General features: G+C 36.6%; 1 pseudogene; it reads right to left on the bottom strand.

Annotated features, from left to right (window-relative positions):
- Positions 1-24,246, bottom strand: part of LOC102951865 — an 83,180-nt pseudogene that overhangs the window by 15,267 nt on the left and 43,667 nt on the right.

Raw genomic sequence — 24,246 nt, 5'->3', positions numbered from 1 at the left:
AAAAAAAAACGTTGAAAAAAATTTTTTAAATAAAATTATTGTATTAGCCAGGAAATAAAAATAATAATAATAAATAATAAAATAATAATTAAGCATTATTAGAAACTCAGTCCTAAAACAATGCAATTGAACTTAACTATAGAGTTCATTATTTAGCAATCTTGTTTTGGACATGAATATTCCATTCAGACTTAATGGAATATTTTCCAGTCTGTACACACTGATGTAGGTAATTGTTTTCTCCATTAGAAACGGCACAATATTCAAGCATTGTTGTTCCTATCATTCTTCCTGATGTGAGTTTTAATTTAATAGTATATCATTTATTAAACAAAATCGATGGTAATGTGAAATATATAGATTTCCTTCAGTCTTACCATTTGGTTTCGTTAATGACGACAATAAGAAAGACTATAAACTAATGGGGGTGGGATAACCAGAAGAGGGTATATGAGGACAAGAATCCTAAAATCTGTGCCTGCAGGAGATTGTTTCCCAACATTTTCTCAATTGATTGACCATTAGATCAGCACACTTTTAAGTGTAGACACTGATACACAAGAGGTACTTTGGGGGAATGTTTCATGTTGCATTATGATAACTCACAAAATGTGCTTAGTACAATCAGGAAAATCAGAAGTGTGGGATGATTAAGTGGCAGACCCAAGAGTTACTACTGATGGAAATATGTTAAAGCAAGTGTGTCAAAGCCATGAGAAAGCTTAATGGTTAAAACTACAGGCTTTTGAACCAGATGGCCTGGGTTTGGATCTTTGCTAGTAAGGTGATCTTGGACAACTTAATTAATGTCTCAGTTTACTAATCTCTAAAACAGGGATAATAATTGTACCAATTTTGTAAAGTTGTTAAGAAGGTTAAAATGTTTCAATATATGTTTGAAAAAGTAAGAACTATGTTTAGTAAGTGCTATCATGTTTCAAGTAATCCTATCATTAACCAGAAAGTCCCTTCAGTCCATCTACTTAAAAAGCTCTCTGTATTTCTTTAATCTGAATTTTCTCAGACAGTGTCTGTGTGATGAATTCTACTTATTTTGTTGCCTCGATGAGTTTTGTTAATGAGAAGGATGATTTATTCCAGTATACTAGTAGTGTGCTGAATAATTATAGTGATGGTGGATATCATAATTATTCTTGATTTTAATGGAATTTTTTCCAACCTTTCATCATTAAGTATTTTGTTTACAGCCATTTCTGGTAGATAATTTTCAGCAAGTCAAGAAAATATCTTTCCATTTATAGAAAATTAAGAGTTCTTTCCTTGTTTAATCAGAAATGAATACTCAATTTTAACAATATCCTATTAGTGGGTCCAGCTTTGAGTCTCTTAAATGAAGATGGCATTCTATTTTTATATGGCTGATTTACATATTTCAGACACTATTTACTTCTAACGTAGATACACTTTATACTTTCCTCTTCTTCTTTACCACACAAATTCAGACCTATTAAGCCATACTCCCTGAATTGCAGTCCCAATTGTCGACCCAGCTGGAATGGTTCTGACATTGTTTTGTTTATTTGTGTGGTAGGACCAAAAATAGCCAGGGAGATTCAAGGCAATCTCTCTGTAAGCACAGTGACAGAATTTCCTTTATAATATGCATTCAAAATTTTTATCCAACCTAAGTTGTTGAAATTGTGAATCGGGTAATTCCGCTCCTGTCCCACTTTGTCTTCTCCACGCTGCACATCAGAGCTTAACCTCCTTCTTACTGACAACACCTGCCACATCTCCTCAACTCGTCTTAAGGGACTGCACAGTTTTTAAAAAAGCAGAGGGGCACCTGGATGGCTCAGTTCGTTGAGTGTCTGACTCTTGGTTTCCGCTCAAGTCGTGGTCCCAGGGTTGTGGGATCGAGCCCCACTGAGCGTGGAGTCTCTTTCCCTCTTTCTCTCCCCACCCCCCTCACGTGCTCTCTCTTTCTAAGATAAAATCAAATAAAGCGCAAAGAAATAACGAAAAACAATTCTCAATTTTACTTTTTACATCCTATCTTTATCACATTGTGATCCTGGTAGCACCACTACCCAATCTAATTATTCAGTCGAAACCTTGAAAGTCAAAACCGAACCCCTTTTACCTCAAATCCTTGCACACCTTTATCTCCGCTGTAGCACATCAAGAACCATGGTGCTATAACTCCAAAATTTGTTCTGAACCTGATCACCTACTTCTCCCTACACTATGGCTTCCCCCATACCCTCTGATACCTTCTCCCCCACCTCCACCTGGACTCCTGCGATGGACCCACGCTGCCCTCTCTGGTGCCTTTCCATCCAGTCTACAGAGCAACGAGGTCCTCAACTTGAACTATGAATCAGCCGATGTCTCTAGTCTGCTTAAGACTTTTTTCATGGTGTGCCCAGCCCAGCACAGCCTGGTCTCTACGTAAGTTTTCACCTTCATCTCTTACCTCTTTCATTCATTTTGATCACAGTTCTCATTTATAACAAATCAGACTCTTTGCTGTATGCCTGTCACCACTTAAATACTTATTATATTTTATTTTCTGTTTCTTGCCGCCATTACTTGTAGTGATTCTGTTTGACACTCCCCACACACATCCCCCTTATGTATTATACTCTGCACTGGTTTGACTTTTTTTTTTTTTTTACTTGACACTTTATTTTTGAAATCTGCTCATATTTTATTGGAGTATTGATTTGGTTACTTTTTAAACTCTGTAATATTTTATCATTTGTATATGGCAAATATTCTATGAAATATTCTCCTTGATCGGGTCATATTCTTTCCTGAATCAGGCCCTTTATGGTTGCCTTGTCTCTTCCTGGAATCTAGCCTGTTCAGAGAGAGTAATCTTAAGAGAAATATAGTCAAGGCAGTGAGCTCTACCATTAATTCCAATCAGAAAAACTGTCAGAGAATCATCCTAAAAAGGTTAAAAATATAGTCCTAATGCAAGTACTTAATGAACCATGCCAAAATTTCAACTTAGATATTACATTAGATAGTTCACACTAGATACTGCATTTTTAGTGGTTTCTACTATGCATATATATATTTGTATATTTCAAAACCAAGAAAATCGTCTTCACCCAGTCTTGCTTACAGAAACTTTAATGTGGGTAACTTATTCTCTCTTGCATTTCCCCAAATCTGCTAAAGCTTCTGTTGTGCCAGAAAGTGACTTTTCTTACTTTGAATGCTTCAAGCCCCAGAAGAGATACTATATCAGTTTCCTCAAAGGGCCTCATAGGCACTGGTCCCACAAAGGATTTACGATAATATGCATCATCAGCTTTTCAAAAGAGGTGTATTTTCAAATAGAATCCTTTGTTGTATAATTGATTTGTCTAGCTATAACCTGGCCAAAAAGGGACAGATTCTTACTGAATGCATGGAAATTACTACATTACTTTGAAAAACAAAGTCACTTAGTAGAAGTATTTTTGTGGAGTCAGTGAGAACAAGATATAAATCAAGCAATGCTTCACTTCAGTTTATACAAGCAGAGTCTACTGAAGTTATAAAAAGGTCAGGAAGAATGTAAACAATGTCTTCGTATGCCTTTCAGAATATATACAGTAGCACAATAACAATAATATTCAAAAACAGATAACCAAAATTATATTCTCCCTCTCTTACTATTATTACTGTCCGTGCGATTATTTTTCAGTAAGATCTTGGATTCACAATCAGCTTTCATTAGGTCTTCTATTTTGAAATTGAAAACGAATCATGGAAATCCTCACTCAACCCCCTAAAGTCTTCTGACCATGTACTGAAATGATGTCAGTTCACACTGAAAAGTTTGCATCTGTGAGCCCATTCCTTGTAGTATGATAATGACAAGTACTTTGTTACAGTCCTTTATGCTGGTCTCTGAGATTGTCCTTTCTCATTTGGGAGAAAACAGATGTCACGTGTTGATGAAAAGTTAGATGTGCTAGTTAACTTATTAGAGTAATTAACAATATCTGAATGGAATATAGTAAAATTTCTGTATAGACGGGATAGAACCGAAGATGATGAAATAAATAGACTAGAAAACATGCTTGAGGAATTTTGCTGTGAATGAGGGTAAAAGGTCTGAAGGTAACATTGGGAAGGTGAGGGTTAAAGAAAGGGGTTTGGATGCTCTGCTGCTTTTTTTCTCCTTGGCTGCAGCAAGTTTAATAACAGGTGGGAAAGAACTACTTGAAAGGCTTAAACTATATAAGAGATAAGGGATATACTTTGGGTAAGGTCTATGAAAGAGAGAGAGATACAAGTTTCTGAGCAAAGGGATTAGTCTTTGATAGGAAGAAAAACTCCATTACTTTATCAGGTGAAAAGGAAAATAGGTTTCTATATTTGGTATCATAAAGTGAGAGCACTCCTGTCTGGGTCATCCATTTTACTCTATGCAATGAGAAATGAGGTCATGTTCTGTGAAAAATAGATGAGAAGGTTTAGAACTTTGAGGAGAGTAGGTAAGACTCAAAATCATCGGTGTAGACGTTTGGTGAATGAACTAAAAAGCACATATTAGAGAAATAGAGGCTAGTGTGGGAACTCATGTGAGTTTCAGACCTATGAAATTTCAAACGCAGATAGAATATTCACAGATGCCTTTCATAAATAAAATGTAAGCTATAAAAACAATTCTCAGTATATTTAAATACATTAATATCATTTAGAGTAAGGTCATTGACCAAATGGAATTCAATTAGAAATAAATAACAAAATGGTATGTAGAAAGTAACCAAATACTTAGATATTAAGTAATATAACATTATATAACACATGAATAAAAGGGGGATTCACTCAGTAATTTACAAATATTTTATTCGAGTGGGAATAAAAACATAATACACCCAAATCCATAGGATGCATCCAAAGCAGTGGTTGAGGACAATTGGCTTATCTGATACTTAAATAAGAAAGTAAGAATTCTCAAAATTTGTTATCTAAATTTTGACTTTAAGATGCTAGGTCAACAAGGAAAAAATAAACCCAAAGTATAAAGTAGAAAATAGTAAATAAAGGGGTAGAAATCAATAAAATAGAAAAGACGAAATAGACCTAATAAACTGAAAAGTTGTTTCTAGGGAAAGATCAATAAATATGATAAATAACTTGATGGAGGAATTTGTTTTTATCTAGGATAATGTTGATATCAGGAAAGAGAAGAGAAAATCAGTAAACATTTTATAATTATTAAAGTTATAATAAAATAAAATTATGAACAGCCTTATGACAATAAATGCAACAACTTAGAGGGCAAAAGAAAATTAAAAGTCAGAAATTGTAAACTGACTCAAGAAGAAATAGAAACTCTGTATATCTTTACATCTTTGTTTTTTAACTTTATTACTTATTTTGAGAGAGAGAGAGAGCATGTGACCAGGAGAGTGAAGAAACAGAGGGAGACAGAGCAAAGCCCAAGCAGCTTCTGCACTATCAGCACGGAGTCTGACTCAGGGCTCGAACTCACAAACCGAGCCGTGAGATCATGACCTGAGCTGAAATCAAGAGTCGGATGCTTTACTGACTGAGCCACCCAGGGGCCCCTGTAGATCTTTATATCTTAAAGACATTGCATTTCTATTAAAAACCTTTTCACTGAGAAAATTACAGGGCACAATAACTTCACTAGTGAATTATGTAAAATATTTTTAAAATATACAATATGAAGCTTACATAAATGAATCAAAAATAAGAAATTGAATCTTTAAGAAACCTATTTCCAAATAAGATCACATTAGGAGGTACTATAGGTTGGGGCTTTGATATATCTTTTAGAAGGGCACAATTATTCAACCCATGACAGGAAGCTCCACTGTTAGCATGCTATAGAAAACCATTAAAATTTGAAAGATAAAATACAATGTTCCATCTTTTTAAAAGAATGCAGAGTGCTCAGACAAACTCTAACTGGAGATATAAAATGAAATATAAGCCAGCTGCTCTGGGAAGTCTCGATTGATCTTTCCTGGGCATATTCAAGTACTTGCGGTCAGTTGACAGAGTGTCTGGGACAACATAATCTAAGGTGGCCTCACTCTCCTGTGTGGTACCTGGTCTCTGTCCATCATGCTGGCCAGCCTGGCTCCTTCCAATAGCAGTAAGCTTCCAAGAGAAAGCAAGATCCAAAGAGCATTGTTTCAAGCCTCTTCTTGAATCACATCTGCTGTTATTCCAATGGCCAAAGCAAGTAAACACAACGGAGGCCAGAATCAACCCAAAGGAGTAAATAAAGAGGTGAAAACAAATAAGGGGCTTGAGGCAGACACACCCTGCGGTGAAACCCAATGGATCCCACCCTAGGCAAGCCATCATTTGAAGACGTGTGGCTTCTAACCAATAGAACCTGGAAAGGGTGATAGAATGCCACTTCCTTGATACTTCACCACAGATGACAAGTTTGATGGGATATCGCTGCCATGACTGACTGTCTGTCTTCTCTGACCAGATAGGAACATCTTCCTGCAATTCTGTAAGAATCAGACAGCCGTGTTGCGAACTACCTATGAAGAAGGCCACAGAGCAGGGGACAGTAGATGACTTCGGGACCTGAAGCTGGCATCAAACTAAGAGGGCTAAGACTCCCAGATGTACAACTGGAAGGAAATGGAACATTTCTAACAACCTGAGTGAGCCTGGAAGTACATTCTTCTCTATGTAGAGACTCCAGATGGGCACACAGCCTTGCTAACACCTTGACTGCAGTCTTGTGAGAGCAGAGCAGGGTGCGGGGCAGGGAGAGTGCATAGGTAAAACATGCCTAGATTTCTAACAGAAACCTCGAGCTAATAAACTGTGTTGCTTTATGTCACTAAATGTATGGTGACTTGCTTCCCAACAGTAGAAAACTAATACAAGAAGATTAGTAAAAACTGTCTACCACAGTCAGTTATCAGCGCGAGTCCCTATCCTTCCCTGCACCTGTATTCCTACGGTAGACTTCACCGTCTCTTTCTCACTGGGGTCATCAAAACATCAGCTCACCTTACAGCATCTCCAGGGAGGGCTGTTTTCTCTCCCGCACACTCATTAGGTTCCGCACACAGAAGCCAGGGCAAAGCTACAATTCATTACTCCTCTCCTGCACATGCAGCTGGAAACACACACACACACACACACACACACACACACACACACAAATCTTACTAATTGCGATCATAATTAATTCATGAACGTCAACAGCCAGAGGGCTCTGAAAGAAGCCCGGCGATGCTACGTTTCTATCGTCCATTCACGCCTCTGCTCTCTCAGGTTAACTATTTTATACCTTCTCTGTTTTTCAGATGTCCAAAACCCTTGCCCCCATCTTCCCTCTCTACTGATGACCTTGTGATCTATATCATTGAGAAAACAGAGCAAGTGAAAGTTCTCTTAAGAGAATCTGTGCATACACACCCTACTTCAGAGACACCAGTAACCCACAGTGTCTCTGTGTGATTCAGAATCTCCCTTTAAAAAAAAGTTTTTCTGGTTTTTGTTGTTAAATTAGGCATATTGTTCGTTGTGAACCAGAGCAATCACAGTAAACACAAAGTCTTTACGTTTACATTTTTTGAATTAAGTTCTTAATTAAAAACAGAAATCTAAAAATTCCACCAGCATTTTGATCTTAATGTTTGATTTGGAAATTCAAAGTCATTAGGGTCGTTGTTAATTTTTTTACAAAATGCATTTATGGATGTTGAATTGTCTATATGTTCTTAGAAAAAGGTAATAAAAGAGACCGTGGCTCAGGAACAGCAAACTAAAATTATTTTTCTTTTCTATAATTTCAGCTTATGCTAGACCTAGTAGTTACTTTTTATTGTTTGCAGCAACTTTTTCATGCTACAGTAGAGGGACATTTGCAAAGATATCAAGAGCGGTGTGAGTATTTGATATCTCGGAGGCCTGGTCTGAAACCTTTTTGGTGGAAAATTCATTAGCAGTTGCTTAGCAACCGAGGTATTTGGATGTACTATGAATCACTTGACATGTTTTCAGTGGAAAATATTGCCACAGGGAGTAAAAAATTGAGATTTGGGATTTAACTGTGAAATTTGGAAAAGCATTAATTGTTCCTTATTGGTAAAATATTGTATTTGAAAGACATTTTGGAAGGAAGATATTTAAGATTGAGTTGTATTGGATACACACACACACACACACACACACACACACAACCAAAGAAAAAAATTGTCAAGTAAAAAGAAAAACACATATTTCCTTATGAACCCTTGAATCTATATATAATATCAGGTTATTTTTAGAGAAAATAGTGTCTTAAGATTCACCATATAATAGGGAAGAGTTACAGGTTCACAGAAAATCAATGGCCACTTAAGGGGTGGAATCTCTCTGTAGATAATTACAAAGAAAGAAACCTTATTGACAGGAAATATCAGATCTTGATCGATCTATGTATCTATGTATCTATCTCACTTAGAACAAAAGCAATCACCATGGAAGATGAGTTTGAGGAGAATAGGAATGTAGAATTAAAACCCCCAACTTGGAAAAAATGCTGAAAAATAGAGAGGTTCTTAAAAATTTATCTGATTTCCTTACATAGCTGTGCTAATGAAACATAGATACTATTCTAAAGCATGTTTGTCCTTAACTTCTAACTTGCCACAGTATTTGCAGAGTCAGAAGACAGAAAACAAGCAAGTTCAAATTGCCTGCTAGGAGAAAAAATAAGCATCCACTTCCAGCAGGGCTCTCACTTGATCTCCGACTGGAGGCTTGTGCAGAGTGTAGGGGAAACCCGGATAACCTGAACAAAAGAAGAAAAGAACAGAGGTGCTGTGATTTAACCAAAATCATCTTCAGAAAGAGAAAGTCCATCTAAGCGTGAAAATATCAGAAATAGTTGTGGTAGATCCAATCACCAACAAGAAAGCGTTTAACAGTACAGAGAATCAAAGAGGCAGTCATGCACAGGCATCAGTTGTCAGACAGTAAAGGCTAAATGGAAATACGAAAAAAGAGAGAAAAAGCAAGGAAGAAGGTATGACGTCCTTGCCACCTTTCATGAAATGGCTCTGATCAAGAAAATTAAGTACTGCTGCAGCACTAGAAGAGAATATTCTCAAATGAGGAAATCTTGTACTACCGATTCCTATCCACAGCATGCAGTCACAGAAATACGGACACACAGTCTTAGCCAAAGCTCCTATTCGACTAAAACGGAAAATGAAAATCAAAGCACTTGAGACAGTAAAATTACCTTTTCCCTGCCACCAAAAAAGAAAAAAAATAAGAAAAGTGTAACAAAACACAACAATTTGATTAAATATCTTAAATAAACAGTTGGAGGTGTGAAAGAAACCTGGAACCAGAATTTCCAAATTGAAAATAGAAATGCAAAACAAAGGAGAAAAATTAAAGGAGATTAAATTATTTAAGGAACTATGAGGCAGAAAAGATCAACATAATTAAAAAATTGAAGATAATGTACAAGGTGCCCAAAGGAGAGTAGAATTAACTGCATATTTAATAAGGGATAATGAAGAAAGCCAGGAAGGGAAAACAGAAAGCAAGGATGTAAAAATGAAGAAAATAAAGAATTAAAATATTTGAGAGGAAAGTAGTTAAAATGGAAGGCAAATAAAAGGATACTCTAAATGGAGTATTCAAAGGAATTGAAATCATTTAACTATTAATATTTATAATTATAATTAATTAAATTTTCAGAGATAAAGGACATCTGAGTCTACATTTTGAGAGGATTGCTGGAAACCATTCTTCAGAGCATCCTGTTTTTTCAAAGATATGTATATAGCATACAGTTTGGAAGCTAGATATGGTGTCTGTTTATAGAGCAAGTCAGATATGCTTACTGCTCATTATACAATATTTTCTCAGCTTCCTCTCCCGTAACAGAACCCACTGAAATGTGCAGGTGCCATCTGGCCTCTGTCTGTCTCACCCCGTAGGAGCTGTGGCTGTGGGAACCAGTGTCAAAATTTTGATACTCTGTGTACTGCTATTCCTGTGAATAAGGAATTGCCCTTCTTATGTGACCAGGAATCTTGTCTTGAGCTAGCATCCAAGAAACTGGCAGGCTAATTCATTAGCAAGTGGACAAATAGCATGATATCCCAGAACATTTAGGGTTTTTGATATAATAATGGTAAAACAATTAGACTTTAAAGAGGAGGGGTGTTATTTCTATACCTTAAAAGATGAAACGAATTCCAGATATGCAAAGTTGATTTAATTTAGGAAATCTAATATAAATTATCATATTAATAAACCTAAGAATCCACAGATTCTTAATCGGAAGTATCCACAGAATCCACTTAATCCTAAGTATCCACATGAAGAATGTCCTAACACCAGCATTTTTCTTCATGGAAATACAGTAGATTTATATCCTCCAAGATGAGAAGCTTCCTACACTACAATTGAATATGTAAGGGGGAGGGTTATTAGGTGATGGGATTTGGAAAGATTAATCAATTAGTATGAAATCACCACATTTGTGGATATGTTTGTTTGGAATATATTGAGCTGACAAGATATAAATTAATGTATAAAAACTGACAGTCTTCATATACATAAATAGTAACCAATTAGAGAATATAATGATAGAAAAACCCCATTTCCAACAGCAACAAGGAATGTTAACATTGAGGAATAAATTTGAGGAGAAATGTTCACAAACCCACAGGAAGAAAGTATTAAAACACTACTGACAGATGGAAAGTAGCAATGAAAAATCAGAATGACATAACTGGTTCTTCAACAGGGTGGCTCTACATGCTAAATAGATTAATTTTCCCAAGCTTATTTAGAAATTTCATATAATCTCAATAATTTATACCAACCAGGTTTACTAGGTAGCAGGAGACAGTGAGAGAGGAATGTGAATCCCAGCCTGCTCTTGTGAGTCTGAACTCACATAGGTCCTGGTTTGTCTTTTTCCTACTTCAGAACTTTCTCAGAACCTTCTCTTTTTCACTGCCTGCCCACCTGACCTCGTTCCCCATCACCCGATGCAGAAGTAACCATCTAAGAAATACTGTTTTATCAGTTCCCACAATTGCATAAATTCTAGTGATTTCATAAAACCCTTTTTACTTATCATATCATGATTCTGTTTCTCTGATCACACCCTGACTGATACAGCCATAGTTGTAGAACCTTGAAAATATTCTTAATCATGAAATGACCAGGTCAAAATTGCTCTCAATATTTATAAGGTATGCTGATTACTGCAGGAAGTGTTTGAGAAATCCACAAGAGTCCTCTTCTCCTTGTGAATTTCTGATTTTCAAGTATATGCATTTTATGGTGCAAGTGGTGATAATTTTTTTCCATATGACTTAATTTCATTCATATATCAAATGTAACTTTTGTCTAAGTTTCATGTGTTTATACTTTTCATTGAACCTGATATTTTCCAGTCTTTCTTAAATAACAATTTCTGAAATAATAAAAAATTACTTATTTCATCATTACTTAACAATTACAGATTCTAGGACAAGAGTTCTTAGAAATAAAGCTGAGCAGAAAGATAGTGCCAGAGTAGGAGGGGCCTAGGCTTGTCTAGTCCCACAAAAACAAGTAGATAATTATCAAATATTTTTAAATACCCAAGAAATCAACCTGAAGACTTTCAGAACAAACTCCACAACTAAAGGGAGAGAAGAGGCCACATCAAAGAAGGCAGGAAGTGAAGAGCCATGGTACAGGAGAGAAATGTATCATGGGTGCAGCAGAGGGGTTGGAGTTGTGGTTATAGAGAAGAGTAAAAGACAGAGGAATACACAGGGGAATGCACAAAGCCATCGGCTTGGTAAATGAGAGGGGATTTTTTTTGTGAGTCCTTGCAACCAGAGGGGGCTTAAAGCCTGGAGTTTTAAAGTTCACAGACTTGGCCGGAATTGAGCCCTGAGGGCACTGCACTAGTCCTGAAAAGAAAGCTTGCAAGCAACCCTGGGGGGCAGACAACCTGTAAACAGAAATCAGAGAGCACCTGGAGCACACAATGGGGAAATTATTTGGTCTTTTTGAAGTGTGTCCCTGAGAGAAACTTCTCCAGGAACAAAGGAGCTGGCCACCACCATTTCCCTCCCCTGCCCCTCAGCATAAATACAAAGACACCTGTGGGAAGCAGCACAATGTGGACACTGGTTGCCTAACTTGCTTAAACTAAGTCCCAGTCCCCTGCAACCAGGTGAATCTGCCCTTCTTGGTCATGCTTGCCTCAGTCCCAGTGCACAAGAACCCTCCCCAGAAGACCAGCAAAAACCCCAGCCCAGACCATGTCTCCCAAACAGAGTTTTTCAGGGCCTCAGTTCTAGTGGAAGTGGTGACAGATCTCATTTCACAAGCAGACCAGAGCACACCTAGTTAAAATTCACCACATTCAGACTAGGGACCAAACACTGCCCACAGCAGGCAAGGAGAGCTTCTGCAGATTACTGGCCTGAAGGATAGAGCAACCAGAACACAATAATAGAGCACATGCAGACACACCAGAAACACTCTCTGAAGCAGTAGGCATTGGGCACTGCATGACCTCTTCTTCATAAGGATACCAATTTCAAGAACAGGAGACATAACTGGCTTTTCTAAAACAGAGAAGGAAGAGACTTAGACAAAATTCAAAAACAGAGGAACATATCCCAAATGGAAGAACAAGATAGGCCATAGCCAGAGACCTAAACAAAACAGACATAAGTAACGTGCCTGCTGGAGAATGTAAAGAAATGATCATAAGGATACTCACTGGGTTTGAGAAAAGAGTAGAAGACATCACTGAGATCCTTACCACAGAGATGAAAGAGTTAAAAAATAATCAGAGATGAACATTATGATAAGTGAGATTGGAAACTTGCTTGATGCAATCACCAGTAAACTGGAAGAAGCAGAGGAATAAATTAGTGACATAGAAGAGAAACTAATGGAAAGTAATAAAACTGAAGAAAACAGAGAAAAAATAATTATGCAAAATGAGAATACACTTAGGGAACTCAGTAACTCCATCAAAAGTAATAACATTTATACTCTAGAAGTTCCAGAAGAAGAAGAGGGAGAAAAGGGAGCAGAAAATTTATTTGAAGAAATAATAGCTGAACACTTCCCTAATCTGGGGAAGGAAACAGACATTCATATCCAGGAGGCACAGAGAACTCCCATCAAAATCAACAACAATAGGCCAACAATAAAACATATTGAATTAAAGTTGCAAAGTATAGTGATAAAGAAAAAAATAGTAAAAGCAGCAAGACGAAAGAAGTCCTTAATTTACAAAGGAAAAAACATAAAGCTAGCTAGAAATTTTTCAGCAGAAACTTGGCAAGTCAGAAGGGAATAGCAAGGATATATTAGAAGTGCTGCATGGGAAAAATCTGCAGCCAGGAATACTCTATCCAACAAAAGCTATCATTCAGAATAGAAGGAGAGATAAAGAGTTTCCCAGACAAAAAAATAAAGGGATTTGTGATCACCAAACTAGTCTTGCAAGAAATATTAAAGGGGACATTTTGAGTGGAAAGGAGAGACCAAAAGTGAGTAAAAAGACAGAAACAAAAAGCTATACAAATAAATATTTGCATCAAAAAGCTCACACACACAAAAAGGATATAATATAGTAATTGTGGGGAGGAGAGGGGAAAAGAATGGGTTCAAACTTGATTGAACATCAATTTAATGTAGATTGCTACTTACAGGAGAGGTTATATACGAACCTAGTGGTAACCATATATCAAAAACCACTAATAAACATGCAAAGGATAAAGAGAAAGGAAAACAAAAATACTGTGAAAGAAAATCAGCAAACCATGAAAAAGGGGAAGACAAGAAAGGATCAGAGAAAATGTCCAGAAACAACCACAATACATGTAATAAAATGGCAATAAATACATGTCTATCAACAATTACTTTGAGTGTAAATGGACTAAATGCCCCAATGAAAAGACACAGGGTGTCAGAATAGATTAAAAGAAAAAAAGACCCATCTATACATTGCCAACAAGAGACTCATTTCAGACCTAAAAACACCTGCAGATTGAAAATGAAGGGATGGAGAAACATTTATCATGCAAATGGATGTCAAAAGAAAGCTGGGGTAGCCATACTTGTATTGGACAAAATAGACTTCAAAACAAAGACTGTAACAAGAAACAAAGACGGGGAAATACAAGAAGATATAATAATTGTAAACATTCATGCACCCAACATTGAGACACCCAAATATATAAAACAAATAATAATAAACATAAAGGAGCTAGTCAATAATAATACAATATTAGGGGACTTTAACACCTCAATCACATCAAGGGACAGATCATCTAAACAGAAAATAAGCAAGGAAACAATGGCATTGAATGGTACATTGGGCCAGATAGACTTAACAGATATATCAGAACATTCCATCCCAAAACAGCAGAATACACATTCTTTTCAAGTTCACCTGGGATATTCTGCAGAATAGACCACATATTAGATCACAAATCAGGCTTCAACAAATATGAAAAGATTGAAGTCATGCCATGCACCTTCTCTGACCATGATGCTAGAAAACTAGAAATTACTTACAAGAAAAAAAATCTGGAAAGACCACAAATATATGGAGGTTAAATAACATGCTTCTAAACAATAAATGGGTCAACCAGAAAATAAAGAAGTAAAACAAACAAACAAACAAACAAACATGAAAACAAATGAAAATCAAAACACATGAGTCCAAAACATTTGGGATGCAGCAAAAGCAGTTCTAAGAGGGAAGTATATAGCAAGACAGACTTACATCAAGAAACATGAAAAATCTCAAGCACACAACCTAACCTTATACCTAAAGGTGCTAAAAGAAGAACAATAAATGAAGCCTAAGCCACCAGAAGGAAGGAAATAATAAAGATTAGAATATAAATAAATAATATAGAAACAAAAAAAGAGTAATTGAACAGATCAATGAAACCACTAGTTGGTTCTTTGAAAAAATTAATAAAATTGATAAACCTCTAACCAGACTTATCAAAAAGAAAAGAGAAAAGACCAAAATAAATAAAATTACAAATGAGAGAGGAGACATAACAACCAACACTACAGAAATGCAACAATTATAAGAGAGTATTATGGAAAAAATGCCAACAAATTGGACAACCAAAAAGAAATGAATAAATTCCTAGAAACATATAAACTACCAAAACTAAAACAAGGAAAGAAGTAGAAAACGGAGAAAGACAAATAACTAACAAATAAATTGAATTAGTAATCAAAAAACCTCCTAACAGACAAAAGCCCAGGGTCAGATGTCTTCCCAGGCAAATTCTACCAAACATTTAAAGAATAGTGTGTACCTATTCTTCTCAAACTATTCAAAAAGTAGAAAAGAAGTAAAACTTCCAAATGAATTCTATGAGGCCAGCATCACCCTGCTGCCAAAATCAGATAAAGACAACACCAAAAAGGAGAACTATAGGACAATATTTCTGATGAACATAGATGCAACAATTCTCAATAACATACTATTAAACCATCATTCACCACAATCAAGTGGAATTTATTCCTGAGTTGCAAGGGTAGTTCAATATTCACAAATCAATCAATGTGATACATCGCATCAATAAAAGAAAGGATAAGAAACCTACAGCTAATATTATCCTAAATGGGGAAAAACTGAGATCTTTTCTTCTATGGTCAGGAACAAGACAGGGATGTCCACTCTCCCCACTGTTATTCAACATAGTACTGGAAATCCTAGTCTCAGCAATCTGACAGCAAGTAGAAATACAAGCATCCAAATTGGCAAGGAAGAAGTCAAACTTCCACTATTTTTAGATGACATGATACTATATATGAAAAACCCAAAAGTACCTACCAAAAACTGCTAGAACTGATAAATTAATTCAGTAAATTGTTAGGAGACAAAATCAATGTACAGAAATCTGTTGCATTTCTGTACATTAATAATGAAACAGCAGAACAAGCAATTAAGGAATCTAGCCCGTTGAAAATTGCACCCAAACAATAAGATACCTAGGAATAAACCTTACCAAAGAAATGAAGAAGACCCACACTAAAAGACTGATGAAAGAAATTGAAGATGACACAAAGAAATGGAAAGACATTCCACGCTCATGGACTGGAAGAACAAATCCTGTTAAAATGTTTATTCTACACAAGGCAATCTACACATTTAATGCAAACTCTATAAAAATATCAACAGCGTTTGTCACTGAGCTAGAACGAACAATCGTAAAATTGGTATGGAACCAAGTCAAAGCAGCCCTGAAAAAGAAAAGCAAAGCTGGGGGATCACAATTCCCAGACTTCAAGTTATATTACAAAGCTGTTGTGATCAACACAGTATGCCACTGGCACAAAAACAGACACATTGGCCAATGGAACAAAATAGAAGACCCAGAAATAACTCACAACTGTAATTTCAACTAATCTTTGACAAAGCAGGAAAGAATATCCAGTTGGAAAAAGAATGTCTCTTCAACAAAAGGTGTTAGGAAAACTGATCAGCAACATGAAGATAAATACAACTAGACCACGTTCTTACAACATACACAAAAATAAATTCAGTATGGATTAAAGACTCAAATGTAAGACCTGAAACCACAAAAATCCTAGAAGAGAACACAGGCAGTAACTACTTTGACATCAGCCATAGCAACTTCTTTCTAGATATGTCTCCTGAGGTAAGGGAAACAAAATCAAAAATAAACTATTGAGACTACATCACAATGAAAAGTTTCTGCACATCCAAGGAAACAATCAACAAAACTAAAAGGCAGCCTACAGAATGGGTGAAGATATTTGCAAATGACATATCTGATAAAGGGTTAGTATCCAAAATAAAGAACTTATACCAAAAAAAAAGAATACCCAAAAAACAAATAACCTGATTAAAATGGGCAGAAGACACGAACAGCCCTTTTTCCAAAACAGACATACGGTTTGCCAACAAACACATGAAAAGATTCTCAACATCATTCATCATCAGGGAAACGCAAATCAAAACTACAATATCCTCTCATACCTGTCTGAGTGGCTAAAATCAACAACCAAAGTAACAAGAGGTGTTAGTGAGGACTTGGAGAAAGGGGAGCCCTCCTGCACTGTTGGAAGGAATGCAAACCAGTGCAGCCATTCTGGAAAAATAGTATGAAAGTTCCTCAAAAAGTTAGAAATAGAACTACCCTAAGATCCAGCAATCGCACTACTAGGTATCCAAAGAATACAAAAATACTAATTCAAAGGGATACATATCCTGATGTTTATAGCAGCATTACCCACAATAGCCAAATTTTGGAAACAGCCCAAGTGTCCATCGACTGATGAATTGATAAAGTATATGTGATGTATATGTATCACATATGTATTGTGATATTACAATGTAATATACTTAGAGGTAAAAAAAGAACGAAATCTTACCACTTGCAACAACATGGATGGAGCTAGAGAGTATTATGCTAAACGAAATAAGTCAGGGAAAGAAATATGCTAGGAATCCACTTATATGTGGAATTAAAAAAAAAAAGAACAAGCAAAAGGAAAGAGAGAGAGAGAGAGAGAGAGAGAGAGAGAAAGGCAAATAAAGAAACAGGCTGTAACTCTAGAGAACAAACTGATGTTTACCAGAAGGGGTGGGTGTAGAGATGGGTTAAATAGGTGACGGGATTAAAGAGTGCACTTTTGATTTGTATGGAAGTGTTGAAGCACTATATTGTAGACCTGAATCTAATATTACACTGTCTGTTAACTAAATGGAATTTGAATAAAATCTTTTAAAACTTTAAAAAAAAGAATTCTTAGAAATACATAACACTTGTTTTTGTTTTTATGATTTTTTTTCTTTCCGAGGACTAATCTTTCCTCAATATTTTACAGTAGGTCATCTAATGTTTTATTTTTCATATTTTCGTTAACTAATAATAACCATGGAGCTATAAATTATAAATAACGATGGGGGTTATAGATACGGGAATTCAAATAATCCCTCCATTGATGTATAATTATTAGTGCGTGATCTAACTATTAGTGAAAGAGAATAACAAGATTTCCTGCATACCAAACGCTCCTCTGACTTATCTCGGTATCTCACCTCACGTCATCCACACATCTCCTCAAGTGGACATTGTTATCAGTGCTATTCTGATTGAACTGAAGCTTGGAGAGATTAGTAAATTGCCCAAGATGAGACAGCCAGTGTGTTGTAGGTTTGACATTTGGCCCAAGGTCTATCTGACTCTAAAAGCGTATGCTCTTAACCTCTTCAACATAAAGCCTTCCGGAAAATAGACTCCAATCCTAACACCGGTATATAATTCCTTTGAGTCTCCTTAAGTAGTTTCAGTCACGTCTCTCTCCTGGCCAACACCAATTGTTAGAAAACACTTTCACATAACGTATGCTTTGCTATAACTCCTTCCTGAGTTTCCTCTGACTGCCCTCTGAAGCATCACAGAACATCCCCTCTGCCTGCGCACATATGAGCATTCCAAAGGCTGTGGGTGAGCTCCACTGCACCTTCTCTTTTGGAAACAATTATCCTCACTTTTTCAGATGCTCCTTTCTATTCTCTACTCTCTATGATCCTTGCCATCAAAACCATAGCTTGCCATTGCACCTCCTTCTCGAAGTGGATTGAACAAGTCTTCCGACGAATTTGTCATGAAAGTGAAAATAAACAGAAACAGCACTAATTTAATGTTCACCCGTTGCCCTTTAGGATGGCAATTGCCACTGTTTAACACCGAATCAGCCTTGCTTATGGACATTACTGTCACTACTCCATGTGACTATTGGTGAGGCATGGTGCTCCCCAATGCCCAGCTGAGAACATGAATCATAGTCAAGACATATTCATTAGCGTTAGATTCATGACTACACATTAAGTGAAAATAATTTTCAAAGAAAACTTTTATGAAGAGCTGTATCCAATAGAGTTTATTTCCTATAGTTTGGAAATCTCTCTTGTATGTCCCTTGTGTCTGGCCTGGAATTATTACTCAGCTTGAAAGCAGTGCTCTCTTCAGTAAAGTATGACATTGTCTTTCAATTGGCTCAGGATATTACCTCAGGCACCGTCACCCTTCCTCCATTTCAACCATTTTTAAAATATTTTTTAAAGTTTATTTATTTATTTTGAGAGAGAGGGGGAGAGACAGAGGAGCAGGAAGAGAGGGACAAAGAGAGAATCCCAAGCAGTCTTTGCACTGTCAGTGTGGAGCCAGACACGGGGCTCGAACCCACGCTCTGTGAGATCGTGGCCTGAGTGGAAATCAAGAGTTGGACGCCTAACGGACTGAGCCACCCAGGTGTGCCCTCCATGTCAACCATTTTAACTCTAGTGTGCTGCATGTGGTTTTGACACAATTGTTTCACAAAGGAGTTTCAGTATTAACTTTTTTTTTTCCTCATAACTCTAGAAATTGGACCTGATAAATGCAGCAAAGCTTAGGAGTCCTACGAACCCAACATCTGCATTTATCTTGGACATCTGGCCAGTTGAGCTCGGTCATGTGTGCGTGATTCCTATTGTCTATAAGACTGAGTCTAACATGTTACATTGTCAGGCTTCAGTGTTCTGCATGCCTCTTTCCATGCTTCCATGCTTTCCATGGTTCTCCAGGATTCACAACTTCCTGGAAGCAGTATCCTTCTCCACTTTATTTAACAGACTTGTATTATCACCTTATTGCTGAAAGAATACGGATCAGGGGAAAGAGAGTCACTCTTAGAAAGTTATCATAGTTTTTTTGTAAGAACCTCAGAACCTTCTTAGCTTAGAAATTTCCTTTCAGAGACAGACTCGGGCAGAATCATGTAATTGCTGTCATCAGAAACCTGATGCTTTTGTACTTCCCTCAATCGTGTGTCACATAGTCACTGTACTCTTCTTGGCTGCGCAAGAACCCCTACAAAAGTCTTATGCCTGGCACGTAGTTAATGTTTTAAATTCCAGACACCCTCTTGAAAATGTGTTTCTCTTCTATTCGGTTTTCTCATGACACTGTTTCCCCTGAAAAGATTTAGCTTTGCATATAGCTAATATATTGCTTTAAAATAAAATCCTTGAAATAATTGTTTTACTAAAGTCATATCATCATATTATCTTAATTTAACTGATTGAAAAGTGACGTTGAAAGTGTAGGTCTCACAGGGAAAAAGTGGAGTCACCCTGGATGCCAGGGTCTTGCCACATTCCTCATGGTATTCTCTACGGCTGTTGAACATCACCTTTAGACCTACTTGATCTGTATTGATGTTGTTATCCCAAATGAGTATTGATCCCAATAGTTTAATAGTCCATAATTACTCTTTCCTACATATGCTCCATATGTCCATACACTCATGTGTCCTCTTATTTTAAAATAAAATCAGGGGCGCCTGGGTGGCGCAGTCGGTTAAGCGTCCGACTTCAGCCAGGTCACGATCTCGCGGTCCGTGAGTTCGAGCCCCGCGTCAGGCTCTGGGCTGATGGCTCGGAGCCTGGAGCCTGTTTCCGATTCTGTGTCTCCCTCTCTCTCTGCCCCTCCCCCGTTCATGCTCGGTCTCTCTCTGTCCCAAAAATAAATAAAAAACGTTGAAAAAAAAAATAAAATCAATCACTTACTTGAGTGTATTATATGTCTGTGTGTGTGTGTGTGTGTGTGTGTGTGTGTCTGTGTGTGCATACATATATTAATTTAAATATCTCTTCTATATGCCTTTCATCTTGTACAGGAGAATTTGAGGATTAAAGACTCTGCCGCCAAGTTATATCCATCCATGTGAGGAGCAGTGGTCAGATTTTATAATGATGTTCTTTGCCTCTAATTGCTTGTTGTTCCATACACTAATCACCCTCTGCCCGAGGACATTTTTCATGAACTCCCTTGGTGTACTCTCTTTTCTTAGCTTTAGCTTCAGTTCATGGCCTCTTATTTTTCAGTCCATTACCTCCTCAAATAATTTGTGGCTTACTGTTTTATATGTCCTTCAAAATTTTATTCAACTCAAATAACATTTTTCTCATTTTATATTCATTTGCTTTAAGGTTCTCTTATTTTCTCTGTGTAGTTCTTATCTATAGGTAAGGCATTAACTTTCATATTTTATTCACCCTCATGACTTATATGTTTAAGAGCCTATATAACACCATGATTATGTACTGGTTCTCTGTCTGACATGCATTCAATAGGGATGTGAACAAGAATTAAATACTGCCAATGAACGAATCTAAGTGATTTCCAGTGTAGAAAGCTATGAACCATCTATTATACTTTTGTTTTGTTTTAGGAGGTTGGAAAATAGGTTTGTGATAAAGACAAACAACCTCTAGGAAGGTAGTTAGGTGGGGGAAAAGTCTGACGAGAATATTTTGTCACGGTAAGGGATTTAGTTTTGTTTTGTTGATAATGTAGGCAGGATCTACTTTACTCATAGAATCACAGCTGCATATCAGGGTTAGGGTTTCTTTTCCTGTTAGATCTTGGCAAAACATATAGAAAGTAAAAACTAGACAAGTTCAGGAAGTCATATGATAAAATGTATTCAATTAATTAATCATCCAATGACCCAAATTATGTCTTAAGGTTAAGACAAGAAACTGGGTGTTGATATATAGGTAGTAAATACACCAGAGAAACTGCACATTTTCACCACTTAGCTTAAACAGTTTTCACTTATTTTCGTCAACAGGCAACATGGCAATTGTGAGCAAGCAAGCTAGTGAGGAGAGTGGAAGATCCAGGCTACCTTCAAGGGATTGACTAAGATCAGCCAATCTCTCACACTCACTCAGCCACCATTCATTCTTGGCTAGCTTGCTCAATGGTCTCCACTTAAAGATGTCTTAAGGGACTGGATTCCACAGGATCACCCTGTAGTGGCCTGCAAAGCAGCTCAGCACATTCCAGAAAGATGCACAGAGTCAATACTTGATGTTATCTGGCAGGCCAGACCTTTCTACTAATTGAAGCAACTTAGTATTCTTGGTGTGCTTCAAATGTTGATTGGTTCACAGTTGGTTCAACCATAATCTGATGATACATTCACACGCACATGTGTATGTATGTATGTGTGTATGCAGGTATGGTGTTCATTTCACATCATTCTTTATCAATATATTCTAGAGTTTTTCAGTACTGTCCAAACTTATTGCCTACTAGTTTATAGTGGTATTTTACTCTATTCGACCATGTGGTCATATGCTTAAGGGAAAAATAAAGGTTTATAGCTACACTCGAAAACATGTCTATAAGCAAAGAAACATTTTGCAGTGGGAAAACTTGGCTGCGTTCAAGTTCACATTAAAATTCACCCCTATTCAAATTCACATAATTCACTTCACAATCATAATATATATTACTTGTTGGATTTTGGTAATAAGATTTTTAAAGGGTCAATTCTAAAAATGATAAATTAACCAAACATTTTAGCATTGCCATTTCAAAACATGTTTCTCCTGTTATCTAGTGAATTAAAATATCTTTATAAAAATATTTCTTTTGAAACCCAAAGCTCTCCCACCACAAACAAAGGTCTAACTCTAACACTTAGGCAATTTTTTTTTTTCTCCTGGAAGAGAAAAAATTTTAGATCAAAACAAAAATTCTCGAAATGATTGGTATCCAAATGATTTGCATCTGAGGACAGCAAGAGCTACTGGTTGCTTACAGTGGAGGAAGTTAGGGGAAATAAAAGGTTACAAAGCAGTATTAAGGGACTTTCAGTAAAACTGAATGGAAAGCGGTATCAAATTTCACAGAAAACCCTTCTGAAATTAGGAAATTTCTTATGGAAGTTGCAACATTCTTCTCAATAAAATACCGTAATTACACTCTGCTTTCCCCTCCCCCATCTTGTCATTATCCTCTCAGTTTAGATACTTTTCATGGTGAGCAGAAATCTCAGTTTTACATTTACGGAAAGAAAAATCAAAGGAAATTGCAATTGCCTCATAGCCAAAAATAAAATATAAATAAAAAAAACACCCTTTTTTGGGATGTGCCATAAAATGTTATTAGTAAGGATCATAAATAAAGTTTAATTTTCAGCTGCCTAAAACCATTATCAAAGGTTGGCTCATTATAAAAGAATGATTCCCTAAATCAGAAAATAATTAGGTACAGAATAAAAAATGAGAAGGTATGTATTTCTGGAGGTCATGTCCTACCCAAAATAGCCCAAAATAAAATTGGCCCTTATGCGGAATTGAGAATTATGTTTCCAAAGACCTCTAGTATATAAAAAAACTATAACTGAATTTTCTTTGTGAAATTGAAGTAAAATAGAAATGCCTCTATGGTAATCCGTAGTTTGAAAGATGACTAAATGGAGGCAGAACAAAGGCTGAGCCAAAATAATACGAAAATCTCTGGTTAGGCTAATCACCATGCCTTCTCAAAACACTTTTGCTGTAGAATCATAAGGTTTAGAAAATGTTTTGATCTAATAGAAACTCCTGATCATTTTTGTAATGGTGAAAACTGCCTGAGAGGAGAAGTGGCCTTTTTCATGTCAAATCAACTTTGGCACTAATAAACTGCACTAAAAGTAGCTTTAAGAAGCTTCCTCTAGACGTGTCACATGCCATTAACCTGAGCAGGTCGAAATAGAAAGCCCTCCATGTGGAGAGAGGAGCATAATCCTCCTAAAGGCTAGGCAATCTGGCACACTCTGTCTTGTTCCTTCTTGATTCCCTTCGATTTGCCACACCTAACTTCCACTGCCTTCTGATGATGCACAGAAAAGGTAATTTTTTTCAGAACTTTTGAACTTAAAAATATCTTTATTCTATTCTGACATATCAGTAGTGATTCGGGTATATAATGTGAAAGTGGATAATTTTTTATCAGAATATGAGAGAATTGTTCCTATAGTCCCATGCTTCCACTGGCATTATTGAGTATAACCAAATGGTGTCATTTGCAATTATTTATGATGGCCTGTATAGTCATTTAGCTTTTAAGATTTACTCTTCACTTCAGGTCTGTTGCAAGTTTAAACCAATGTATTTTCTTATGGGTCCTTTTTCAATTCTTGTTTAGGGTATGGGCTTGACCAGTTCATTGGAGAATCCCAAATACCTATTACTGATAGGTCTTTTCTCTCAGGCTGCTGATTTTTCATAGACAGAATATTCCAATCTTCTATCAGGGTTTTTGGAGCTAAAGGAGGCATTGAGAGTGGAGAGGCTCATCGCTCAATGTGTTGACTTTAACTTTACATCCTTGATGTCTGTTTTTAATATTTCATCTCTATCTGGTCTTTACTGTGAATTTTGAGTCTCATGGCTTTCTCTTCTCTACAAAATAATCCTGC

This window comes from Panthera tigris, chromosome D3, assembly GCF_018350195.1.
Source record: "Panthera tigris isolate Pti1 chromosome D3, P.tigris_Pti1_mat1.1, whole genome shotgun sequence".
Lineage (NCBI taxonomy): Eukaryota > Metazoa > Chordata > Mammalia > Carnivora > Felidae > Panthera > Panthera tigris.
The sequence above is the reverse complement of the archived record's forward strand: the minus strand, read 5'-3'. Positions and strand labels throughout refer to the sequence as shown.